At 42.6% G+C, this 12,925-nt stretch overlaps 1 pseudogene; it reads right to left on the bottom strand.

The window, feature by feature from the left end:
* Positions 1-3,535: 3,535 nt before the first annotated feature.
* Positions 3,536-12,925, bottom strand: part of LOC107141792 — an 18,333-nt pseudogene continuing 8,943 nt past the window's right edge.

Here is a 12,925-nt window from a genome sequence, read left to right as displayed (position 1 = left end):
GAGATATGAATTACAGTAGATGGGGTAGAGAGAGAAGATGGGAGGGGAGGGGAGGGGAGGGGGGATAGTAGAGGATAGGAAAGATAGCAGAATACAACAGACACTAGTATGGCAATATGTAAAAACGTGGATGTGTAACCGATGTGATTCTGCAATCTGTATAGGTGGTTGTGCTACGTGGCTTGAGAGCTGTGTGTGAACTAGAACTGTGGGCTTTGGGTCTGGGAGTCAGAAGTCTTACTGGAACACAGAGGCTCTGATTTCTGTGCAGGTGGTCGGAGCTCTGATGGCTCCTGTGAAAATCCACTGTATAGGGGTCCTATCACACGCTCTGAGATGTTGTATTCCATCTAGGTGAGACCTTGTGCAGACGCCACCCAACTGCTTTCTTGGTTTAATTCCACAGAGCAGCCAGAAACAGTACTTCCTCTATTCTGCCATCTTGGATCCCCTCTCTTTCAATTTCTTTAAACAATGACTTGCATTTTTCACTATAGAAATCACTTCATTGATTAAATTTCCTTCTTGTATTTATTAGTATTAATATTAGTATCTAATGTGAATCTGATTTCTTCCTAGATTTCTCTATCAGGAAGATTATAATTGGTGTATTAAAAAAGGTACTGATTTTTTCTATTTTGATTTTGTATCCTATAACCTTCCCAAATCCATTTGTTGGTTCTGACAGTGTAGGGGTAGAGACTTTATATTTTTTTACATATAAAGTTGTATCATCTGCAAGCAGGGATAATTTGACTACAATGCTCTTTATTTCTTTTTCTTGTCTTTTGCTCTTGCCAAGACTTCCAGTAGCACATTGAATAACAGTGGTGAAAGTGAACATCTGTGTCTCGTTTCTAATCTGAGAGGAAATAATTGTAGCTTTTCCCCCACTCAGTTTGATCTCGGCTATTGGTTTATAATATATAGTCCTTATTGTACTGAGACACATTCCTTCCCTATTTACTTGATGTTTTTGTCATGAAGGGAAGTTGAACTTTTTTGAATGTTTTTTCTCCATTTATTTACACAATTATATGAATCATATTTATTTTGTCGATGCATTACATACATTGATTTGAAACATTCTTGTACCCATGGAATAAAGCCCATTTCCTCACAATATATAATATTTTTACGTGCTGTTGAATTTGGTTTTCTAGTATTTTGTAGAAAATATTTTTGGATCTATATACATCAGTGATATTGGTGTGTATTTTTCTTTTTTTTTTTTTGGTCAAGTATGTATCTGATTTTGGTATCAGTAATTCTTCCTCTTAGAATGAAATTAGAAGGGAGGATTCCTCTTTTTAAATACTTTGGAATAAATTTGAGAAGAACTGCATTAGTTATTCTTAAAAGTTTGATGAAATTCATCAGTGAGAACATCCAAAGTCTTTTCCTTTTAGAGAAACATTTTATTATTGATTCCATCTTTTGAATTTTTATTGATCTGTTCAGGATTTCTGTGTCCTCAACAATCAATTTGGTCTGTGTGTTCAGAAATGTAATCATTTATTCTAGATTTTCCATTTTTTCCCAAGAACAGTTTGTGATAGACCTTAAATATCCTTTATATGTCTGTGGCTCTGTTGTGATGTCTCCTTTTTCATCATTAATTTTAAATATTTGTTTTTTTCTCTTTTTATAGGTTAACCATAATTTCTGGCATTAATTTTTTAATAGTAAAATATACAGAATGAAATTTTGACAATTTGGTCAATTTGTATTCTAAAATTCACTGACATTAATTGCATTCATTATGTTTTGCAGCCATAACCTCTATTTCAAAAGCTTTTTCATCACCTCAAACAGAAATATTGTAATCATTAAGCATTAACAACCCATTCTCCCTTTCCCCAATCCTTCATAATCTCTAATCTACATTTTCTAACTTTCTTTGGGGCTTCATGAAATCACCTATTCTACTAGAGATGACTGGAAGCCTAGAAGATTTGTCTTTTTGTGTACTGCTTATTTCACTGAGCATAGTCTTGTCAAGACCCTTCATGCTATACCAGGTATCAGACTATATAGATTTCCAAAACTGAATAATATTTAACTGCATAGGCAATATTTTATTGGTATCCATTTATTTTTTAATGGACATTGGGTGTGCATAAGGTTCTTGTGAACAATACTGCAATAAACTTACCAGTATCTATTTTAGTAGCCACTTTTATTGAGGTAAACACCTGGTAGTGAAACTCCTGAATCCTATACTAATTCTATTTCAAGCTTTCTTTTTTTTCCTGATTTTTTTCTATCTTGTTTCCTAGTTGACTGTACCAACTCACCTTTACTTGTGATGCATAAGACTTCCAAAGTTGTGCACATTCTATTCAACATTTCTTGTTCTCCTTATATAATAATTTAATTTAAAGCACACCTCAAGGAGTGTCTAATTCTGGTGTTAATTTACATAACTATTTTAACAACAAATGATGTTGATCATATCTTTATGTCCTTCTCTTGGCCACATACCCATATTCTTCAGAGGAAAGAAGTGTCTATTGAAATTCTGTGCCTATTTTTTTGCATGTGATGGTTGTATTTTTGTTGTTGAATACAGGAGTTCTTCTGATATCTTCATTTAACTTGAAACATTTTCTGCCTTTCTGTGGGCTCTTTCAACTCTCCAAGCGATTTTGGCTATTTTATGTGTATGGAAGTGATAAGTACCCAAGTCACTCATTACATGTGGACATTCAGATTTCTCCCTCTTCTAACCTTCTCCTGCTCTTGGGTCAGGGTCAGGTCTCGACTTCTTGGACTCAGACATTGACACTTGCTCTCATGTACAGCTTCTCCTTTGCTTCCACAGGACTGAGTGTCATGATGGTAGTTAGCTCCCCTTGACCTCTGATCTCTGAGCATGGCTAGCATGAACCCTCCTGTCCCACCTGATGCCAGAAGACTGCCATTCAGCCTCTCCAGGACATTCCCACCTCACTCTTCCTCCTTCATATTGAACCAGGCACTTCATGTCCAGCCTGCCTTCTCTGGTTCCTTCTAGTTCAGGGCTGAATTTGTCCAGGGACCTGGGCAGCCAGGAACCTGGGAGGAAGACCCTGACTGCTGGCACCACTGGGGGAGAAGCCCATGTAGAGAACAGAAGGTGATGTCACACTACAAACAGACCTCAGTCTATGGTTTGAGTCCATAGGCTAGGAATGGCTGGGGGATGGCCATTCAGGGTGCAAGGCACCACCATGTGGCACTGCTGCTCATTTCAGGCTCTGTCTTGATATTTAGAAGGTTCAATTAAGAGGAGTATTAACCCTTGGATAGAATGTAGGCCTATTCTTTTACCCCAAAGATGTGAATTTCTCTTAATGAACTACCAGGGAGTTCTAAGATCAGTTACATGGAACCAATGGGCAATTGTGTGACATGAGGAGGTCCCATGAATAAAGCCACTTGGAGTGGGTGGGCTGCATCTGGCCAGGCAGATATCATCTTCTACCTCAGAAGGGACCTTTTTCTTTTCTTTTCCCATCCCTCCATCACCTTTTAAGGAAAGACAGACACTATATCCAACTTTGTGAACTTTATGCAGAAGGGAGAAAAGACAAAGAGGCTTAGATAATAGATATTAGGAGAGATATACATGGATAGATTGGGTGACAGGAAGGAAGTATGCTAGGCTGAATAATGGCTCAACCAATGTACACATCCTTGACCTGGGAGAACTATGATGATATTCTCTATTATCACGTGGGCACATTGTTATCACAAAGGTCCTTATGATAGAGATTGGATATAAAGACAGAAGTAGAGAGAGTCAAAGGTGTTGCAGGATTTGAATATTGACCATAGATCATGAAGTCCAGCAATGCAGCTCTAGATAATGGAAATGACAAAAGGGTGAGGCACACCAATGGCCATGGATGTGCAGTGATAGCACCATTATCTTGGTTGCAACTCAAGGCAACCCATGTTAGAACTCTGTTATTCAGGACCATAAGTAACTAGATTTCTGTCATACAAAGCCATTGAGGTTGTTCTCACTTTTTATAGCAGCAGTAAGAAACTCATAGATGGACAGACAAGCAGCACAAGTAAGGTAAAGGAACAGACAAGGAAATGGACATGCAGGTTATCAGGGGACAAAGATATAGGCAGGTGGGAGACACATAGAAAAAAAGCAGGTAGGGAGCCTAGAGTTAGATGAGACAAAGAGGCAGGAGAGCAGGCAGGTGGGAAGAAGGGCAGGTGGAAAGATGGAAAGCATTTTTGGGACAATGGAAGGTGCACAGGAACAGGTGACAGAAACTCAAAATTTCAAGCAGCTGGCCCAAAGACTTCTTCTCTTCCACCAGAATTATTGGAGCTTCCTGAGATGCAGGTGGATTCCATTCTTGGACTTCAACACAATTAGTGCCATGGGTACAGGAATCCTGGTGGGATCTGGCAGTAGCTCAAAACGAAGTAGAGTCAGGGCCACGGCCACTTTCAGCTCATTCATGGCAAATTGTTTCCCAATGCAGTTCCTGAACCAGGCAGAGACAAAGAAAGTGGTCTCAGGCCCCACTCTGAGCTGGGGAGGCCTTGAGCCCTGAGCTCCTGATAAGAACAAAGATTCAGAAACCTCCTTTAATTAGAGGTGGCATACACCTCTGTTTCTAGCCTGGATTCACACTCTCCTGCCCTTTGATAAGGCCCTATTCATCTATGGAAAGCTCTGGCCCCACTTCTATACTCATGGACATGAAATCTCTGCTAAGGTAAGGTAAGGCTAGCACACTGAACAATCAAGTCTAATAACACTTTCCATTTTAAGAATAAGTCATTGGCTAGTTGAGTCTCTCTACTGATGGTTTCGGATTCATCAGTGTGGTTATCACTGGTCTGGACTGCATGGGAATGTGTGGACCACACTCCCCGGGATCATATCTCTGGTGTCAAAGGATTCTGATGGCAGAATCAGATGTCAGAGTCATCTTATTAGGACATTGTGCTGGGGATCTGTAAGCTTTGATCCCCATCTGCCTCCCACCCAGTGGTCAGGCTCCAGCCTCCCCTCACACCCTTGGTCCACCAGCATCTCTAGGTTTCTACTCCAGAAATATCCCTCTTGCCATCTTCAGTCTCTTCTTCCAGGCTTCACTGATCTCCCTGATTCCCCTCCCTCCTTACTCCCATGCCCTCCACCAGTAAGGGCAGTATCCAAGGCCTCACCTCCCTGTACACCCTCTGTGGGCTACTGCCTCACCCACCTCTCACCTGTCCAGCCCTACTTCCTGCTTCAGCTCATATTCTTGAGGTTGCTGAGGATGTCCTCCTTCCACTCTGCCTGAACATCCTCAAGGCTCAGGACAATGGCCAGCTGACCCTTAACCCTCTGCTGGTTGTCCTTCTCTCTTCCAAGCTACCATTAGAGTTTTTATTCAAGTAGCCACCACAACCTATGGCCTCCAACAGTACCAGGGACAAAGAAACTTGCATCAATGTTCAATGAGTGATGAGAAAGTGAAAAAATTATGGAAAGAGTGATGTCTATCTCAATTGTAGGTGTCTGAACCAAGAGCAGCAACCTGCCTCAGAGCACAGCACTTGACACAGAGAAACATATTTTTCAATACATTTGTATTTGACTCAGATATGTTGAACTACAAAAATAAAATGAAATGCAATGGAACACAAAATGTAAACATTTCTACCTAAAAATTGAGCTACTTATGCTGTTCTGCCCTACAACATCAGTGTCATGATTTGAAGCTAGTTTTCAATTCCAGGATAAATTTTTTTTTTCAGAGTAGAAATTAGAATTTTATTAAAGGACAGCAGAAAAGACTTCTCCCGGAGGAAGAAGGGGACCCAAGAGGTGGAATCCGACCAGGATAAATTTTATCTGAGAAATATGATTTCTCCATGGACAATCTTAATGCCTGTTCTTCAAAACTTGACTACACTTGTAACATTCACAGAATTTTTGACCCAGAAAAACCTTTCTACTAATTATTTAGTAGGTTTATGTCAAAGGCTGATTCCCATAACATTGCTGGGTTTTCACCGCAGCCCCTGTGGTGTGGGACTATCCAGCTCAACAGCTACTTCAGGTGAGTTTGTGAGTGTACATGACAGTATGTGCTTTGTGTCAAGTTAGTAGTGAGTTTTCTCTCAGAGGCATTTAGCTTCCTCATCCTATACCATGAACTATGAGTAGAGATCATCCTCCACATGTAGAATTTTGATGACTGGCCAGATAGAAACTGAATGTGACAATTAATATGAGACCAAAAATTGGAGGTCAGACCCAAAACTGCATGAAATCACAATCACTGTTATCCACCCTTCTCCAACAGGCTGCAAACTTTACACAGATGGTTTTACAGTAAGAACAACGAGGTTTTTATAATTCTAAATATTTGGAAATATTTCAAAATTCTTCAGTGGCCACTGAAGAATTAAGCAGAAAATGGGATGATCTCATTCAAATGTGAGAAGAAAAAGAAGTCCACCTCTTAAAACCTTACAATTGAGGAAAACAAACACCCAAAGGATAGTTTGCCTATGAAAATCTGATTCTAAAAATTCTTTCTCCAAAATGAATAAAACACCAAGATAAAATGACACTTGGGAAAACTTCTGTGTATTTTGGTGGTGGGCCATTGGAAAGAGCAGTGGGTCAAACTCTCCACAGTGTGTCCTGTCTTTGGGGCACAGACACAAACGCACAACACCGTCTACCCACAAAAACCAACCAACAAGGGCCTCCATGAAGAAGCCACATAGAAAATGAGGGGATCACAAACATTGGGTATGTGTCAGAGAATTCCTGATCTCCCCACCCCATTGCCACTTAGAGGACATCTCACCTTGATCCTCCTGAGAAGGGCAGGAAGGAGTGGCTGTGTCGAGAAGATCCAGGTGCAAATCGAGAAGGATCAAACACCTGCAGAGAGAGCAGCAGGGCCAAGACAAATTGGGATCAAGTCCCTGCTTTCCAGCCATGGAGGGGACAGGATCCACAGAGGTGGAAGAAGGAGGATGTGTTGGTCTTAACAGATCATCCCCTTCTCCACCCCCACAAGGCCTCATACCTCTGGGTTTGGCCACACCTTTGGGTTATGGTGAAGGCCATAAAAGGAGAGTGTGACCACGAAACCTGTGGGACAGTTAGGAGACAGAAAAAAGATTATTTATGCCAGTGGCCTGGAACTCTGTCTCTGAAACAGCAGGACACCTGCACACACGAGTTGTATGCGTCCCAGATATCATCACTTTGAGCAGGATGATTTTACCACAGGAAGGTAGCGTTGTCATGGCAAAGCATCTGAGTGAAGGTGAGGAACGGAAAACTGTGAGCCTAGGAATAAGACCAAGAAAATATCGGAGACTCACTGCTTACACGAAATGAATACTATCCATCTAGTACCTTCCATGAAACAGCGGAAAGGATACATGAACTCACCCGACCCTCACAAGCACCCTTCAGAATACACAGGTTTACACCCATTTTCTTATGAGATACTGGATTTTCAGTGAGGTTGCTTATCTTTTTTATATTCACATAGCTGGCATGTAGCAGAGCAAGGATCAGACTCAATGCTGGGTGAGCCAATGGGTGGCTTCGTAACAGGGTAGAAATATCAGCTTCTCCTTTCTATCAACCTGAAAATCCTTAGATTCTGGGCCACATTGACTTGTAACATGGGTTTTCATGATCTCCTTCATTTGCCTTGAGGCATTAAAAAAAATAAAAACCACAACTCATTGACCCTGTATGATTATCTCTCTACCCTGCTCTTCTCTAGTACTGATAATCACAAGTATAATATCTGTAGGTTAATATTGAATCCATAAGTTGGCATTTTTTAGTTGAGATTTTTCTGATTTCAAGCTCTCTGTCCAGCATTTCATAAGAGTCATACAAATTTCAGAGTAACTATCTTTTCTACAAAGGAAGAAAGGGAGGCTGAGAGAGGCTCATAAGATCTAAAGAACATGTGGATCTTTGGTCCACCTTTCCCTAGGGAGAGATTAGGTAAGTATAGAAAGGTCATACCTTTGGGTAGGGAGCGTCCATCAGGGAAAGTGATAGGTTTGCTGAGATCTCTGCTCACACCTGATACTGGTGGATAGAGCCTCAGGGCCTCCTTGATGCACATGGTGGTGTAGGGCATCTGGTCCAGGTGGTCCCTGAGGTGAAGGCCATCCTGAGGGGCAGGCAGGGCCCAGGAAGACCAGCACCTTGTCCCTACCAGAGGCAGGGCTCTCCCACCTCTTGAGCTCTCACTCACCAGGTGATGGAGGCTCCATCCCCCAGGAGGCTCTGGACCTCCTCCCTGCACTTCTTCTGATGCTCAGGGTGTGCAGCCAGAGCATAGAAGATCCAGGAGATACCACTGGCTGTGGTGTCATGGCCCTCAAACATGAAGGTGTCCACCTCGGCACGCAGGTCCTCATCAGACAGACTGCTCCCATTCTCCATCTGGGGAGGCCATGGATGAGAGAGCAGGGTTTGTCCCTCCCTCTCCTAGGCAAAGCCTCTGGTTTTTCCACCCACCACATACTCACTTTGGCACACAGAAGGATGTCCAAGAAATCCAAGTGCCTCTTCTGCCTGATCTTCTCCAGCTCTCCCTCATTCTGCAGCTGAGCCTTCCTTTGCCTGATCACTTGATCTGTCCCAGGATAGGAGTTACCAGGTAGAAAACACAGCTACAGCAACCCCTAATAAGCCATTTTACCCCATGACAATCTGGGTGTCCTGTGGAGCTCAGGATGCACAGGTGAGTGGGTGTGTGGGAGTCTAGCACCATCTGATGCAGGCCAAGCCTCCCTCCAGAACAAAGCCATGGGAGTCCCTGTTGAATGCTGATGGGATAGGTATCATTCAACACTGCTTAAGTGATGATACTGGTATTGTGCTGTACCTGACACACTAACATCTCAGCTCCTAACACTTTCAGAAAGATAGTGTCCAGCATGAGGGTGTCCTAGTTTCTTTCCATTGTTAGCAGATGTCCTGCCTCTGTCTCAGGGGCCATGGCCCTACCTCTTAGACTGAACCTGGTAAAGGAAAGTAGACAGGATTAGAGACAGAACCTGTGTGCTCATGGGCAAGCTGGCAGGCATGGTGGAACAAGCGGCCATCAGAGGTCAGTCTGTAGATGGTGTCGTTCTGGTGAAAGACATTCCTCGCACGAGATAAAAATAGGTAGTTCATATCCCCAACAGCCTGAATGTAGGACTTGGAATTCCTGATGGAGAGATTGCAGAACACATTATACTATGGGGCCACATGACCTGGAAGCAGTGTGGGTTCTATATGGAGATTACTGAATGATTGGGACAGACAACACTGACACCTTATATCTGTGTTACATCCCTTGTGAGCATTTGTTGAGAGCCACAGCCGAGTCAGAATGGCCCCTGGCATTTTGCCAGAAGTAATGATTGAGAGGCAAGCCATTAAGATGATGCTGGATTGAAACAGGTTATATATTCAATTGTATATAGACCCCTGCTGTCCGCCTCGAGTGCCCGCTACTTTGGACTTCTCGCAGGGATGCCTGGGGAGTTCAGTGTTGGTTGGTGAAGTTCTGGTGGAGGGAGTTCCGGTTGATGTGTGGTGCCTAGGAGGGCCGTGTGGGTGGTGTTCACGGGAGTTCGGAAAATAAAGTTTTTTCCTGCTTGAGTGGCTCGGGATTTGTGCCCAGCCAGACTGCGGCAAGCATTGGGACTTTAGAAGATGACACGAGCAATCAGACTTCTACCCCATTCAGGAATCAGGGACCTGTGGATGGGCATGTTTGGGTCTGCTCAGGAATCAGGGCTTGGTCTGGGACCAGAATAAGAATCTCTCATTTTAATGTGGTAAATGTCCAAGATGCATCACTCAAATCTTGGGTAAACTTACACCAGTTGATTAGAACAAGTATCCCTTACCTCATGGGTTTGGCACTGACCTCTCCTGCTGGACACTGCCCTGGTGGCTGAAGGCACACTTCATGATGGTGTCCAGGGTCATCAGAGAGACATGCTGAAAAATCTCCAGGGAGTTCTGTCCAATAAGCTGCTCCCATTTGTCCTGGGGAGGGAGAAGGTCATTATCCTATTCAGTTCCCCAAAAGACGTATGCTTGTAGGGATAACCTCTTTCTCTGCATCTCCAGGTATTCTTTCCTGAATCTCAGAGTCACATGCATTTTTGCAAATTAAGAGTATGAAGCAAATATTTGTACTCCAATGTTTTCTCAGAAATTTTTATTATAAAATGAAACAAATATTTACATAATATATTATTAATTTAGAATTTTGGGCAATCATTTATGACCATTAAATTGCTAAAAAAGCTCATAGGCCACCATTTAAGTTTTAAATTCATGAGCTAGACTTAAAAAACTGGCAGAATACCAAATATGAGGACAAGAAAATTTCAAGCAAATAGACTCATGAGCCACATATTGAAAATAAGTCTTTTCATTATCCTTCAAAAAAAAGTTGCTGAACACTGTTAGATCATTCATCTGAGTTCTAATGGGTATGGTGGATGTGCAGGTTCACTGTGAGATGTGGATCTGGTGTCCATATCACTTCATGGGTCACTCAGGTCCACATGAAAGCCCTCAACTCCACCCTGAGAGAATCCTACCCAGGATCTGCAGTGCTACTGAAGATGCCATTGCACAGGCCTGCTGTGCAATGGATCAACTTCCCCTGTAGTCCACTGTGCTAAAGACTTGGAAGTAGGAAGGGGAGTCTATATCCACCATGATGCTGTCTACCTTAGACCATAAGGAAGTGACCATATCCTGCTGCCTGGGTCCACTCTGCCCCTTCAACTTTTGAAGAACTGACTCTCACAGTAATGGCCTGAGATTGTTGTTCCATGTGACTGTCTTTGGTGGCTGTTAGGCTGTGGAATCTGAGTGTGGGCTTTGAGTGAGTGAATGGGAATGAAAGAGAGAGACTCACCAGCATCACTCTGACAGAGTCAGCCATGATTCCCACGTAGGGCTTCAGGATGTCATAGTGGAAGGCTGGGGTCAACATCCGGCGATGCTGGAACCATGTCTCCCCATTCAACAGGAGCAAACCGTACCCTGGGCCATACATGGTTGTGTACATGAGTGAGTGGACAATGGGAGGAGAGGAAGTCTGGGGACAATGTGGGAGAGACTGAGGGTGGGACTCGGGTAAGAGACCCAGAGGGCAGAACATCTTTGGACAAAGACAGTAATGACTGGCACTTTTCAGGAATATGAGTTTCCCAGTTGGGCTGGTGTATCTGTTGTGATTATGACAGCTGCAAAGGAGATGTAGAAAGGGTTTGTGGGCCAGAGAAAGAGGTACCCAAGTCCATGTCAGGCTGAGGCTGTTTGGAGTTACCTAGAAGGAGAGGTGGAAGCAGTGAGCCTCAGGAGGGCTCACAACAGCTTGCAGGAGGGGTGGGGGTTCTGTTTAGATTGAAAGACACTTCTCAGCCATTAGAGAAATGCAAATCAAAACTACTCTAAGATTTCATGTCACTCCAGTCAGAATGGCAGCTATTATGAAGACAAACAACAGTAAGTGTTGGTGAGGATGTGGGAAAAAAAGGCACATTCATACATTGCTGGTGGGACTTCAAATTGCTACAGCCAATATGGAAAGCAGTATGAAGATTTCTTGGAAAATTGGGAATGGAACCACCATTTGACCCAGCTATCATATTCCTCAGTTTATATCCAAAGGACTTAAAAACAGCATACTACAGGGACACAGCCACATCAATGTTTATAGCAGCACAACAATAGCTAAACTGTGGAACCAGACTAGATGTCCTTCAGTAGATGAGTGGATAAAAAAATGTGGCATTTATACACAGTGGAAAGTAATCAGCAATAAAATAGAATAAAATCATGGCATTTGCAGGTAAATGGATGGTGTTGGAGAAGATAATGCTAAGTAAAGTTAGCCAATCCCAAAAAAAACAAATGCCAAATATTTTCTCTAATATAAGGAGGCTGACTCATAGTGGGGTAGGGAGGGGGAGCATGTAGGAATAGATGAACTCTAGATAGGGCAGAGGGATGGGAGGGAAAGGAAGGGGGCATAGGGTTAGAATTGATGGTGGAATGTGATTATCATTATCCAAAGATACATGTATGAAGACAGGAATTGGTGTGAAAGTACTTTATATACAACCAGAGATATGAAAAATTGTGTTCTATATGTGCAATATGAATTGTAATGCATTTTGCTGTCATATAGATTTTAAAACACTAATTAAAAAAGAAATGAGACTTCATTTAGTGGCAATCATGGTAGTGACCCATCAAATCTTGTTCTGTGTGAGTCAGAGAGAGATTTTGCCAACCCTAATTTCAGAGTGCCCACTTTCAGATGTACATACCAATCCAGGGAGCCACAATTCTGTATGTATTATGAGCCTTTGGATCTGAAAAGTAAGTAATGGGATTAATTACAAGAAGGAGACAAATAATGAAGACCCAGGGCCACTGTGATTGAGGCCATGCACTGTCATGAGTGCCTGATGACTGTCAGTTGGCATTTGATTCCATATCACCTCCCACTTCCTCTTATCCCATTCTGTCTCTGCTACAACAGCTAAAGGGCTCAGGAAGACATGGACCAGAAGAACTGCAATGAGAAGCTGGCAAGGAACATAGGACATGTTCTCAATGACAAAGAATATGACTGAGCCTTGGAGTGTTCTCACAATGAGTGATGGCTTAGTTAGCCCATTATTAAATAGGAGGAGATTAGAGGTTTCAAACCAAAGTTAATGTGGAGATGAAGAAAGCTTTTTGGAGATAGACCAATACACCTAACAGATCAGGCCAATATACCTAAGAAATCACCTCAAAAGATACAAGCTGATATACCTAAGTGATCACCTCAATAGTTTTAAAAGAGACAGAAAAAAAATGACATAAAAATCATCCCCCACCCTCCCTCCCTCTCTATCCCTC

This window comes from Marmota marmota, unplaced genomic scaffold (assembly GCF_001458135.2).
Source record: "Marmota marmota marmota unplaced genomic scaffold, marMar, whole genome shotgun sequence".
NCBI classification, from domain to species: Eukaryota; Metazoa; Chordata; class Mammalia; order Rodentia; family Sciuridae; genus Marmota; species Marmota marmota.
This window is presented reverse-complemented; position numbering and strand designations above follow the sequence as displayed.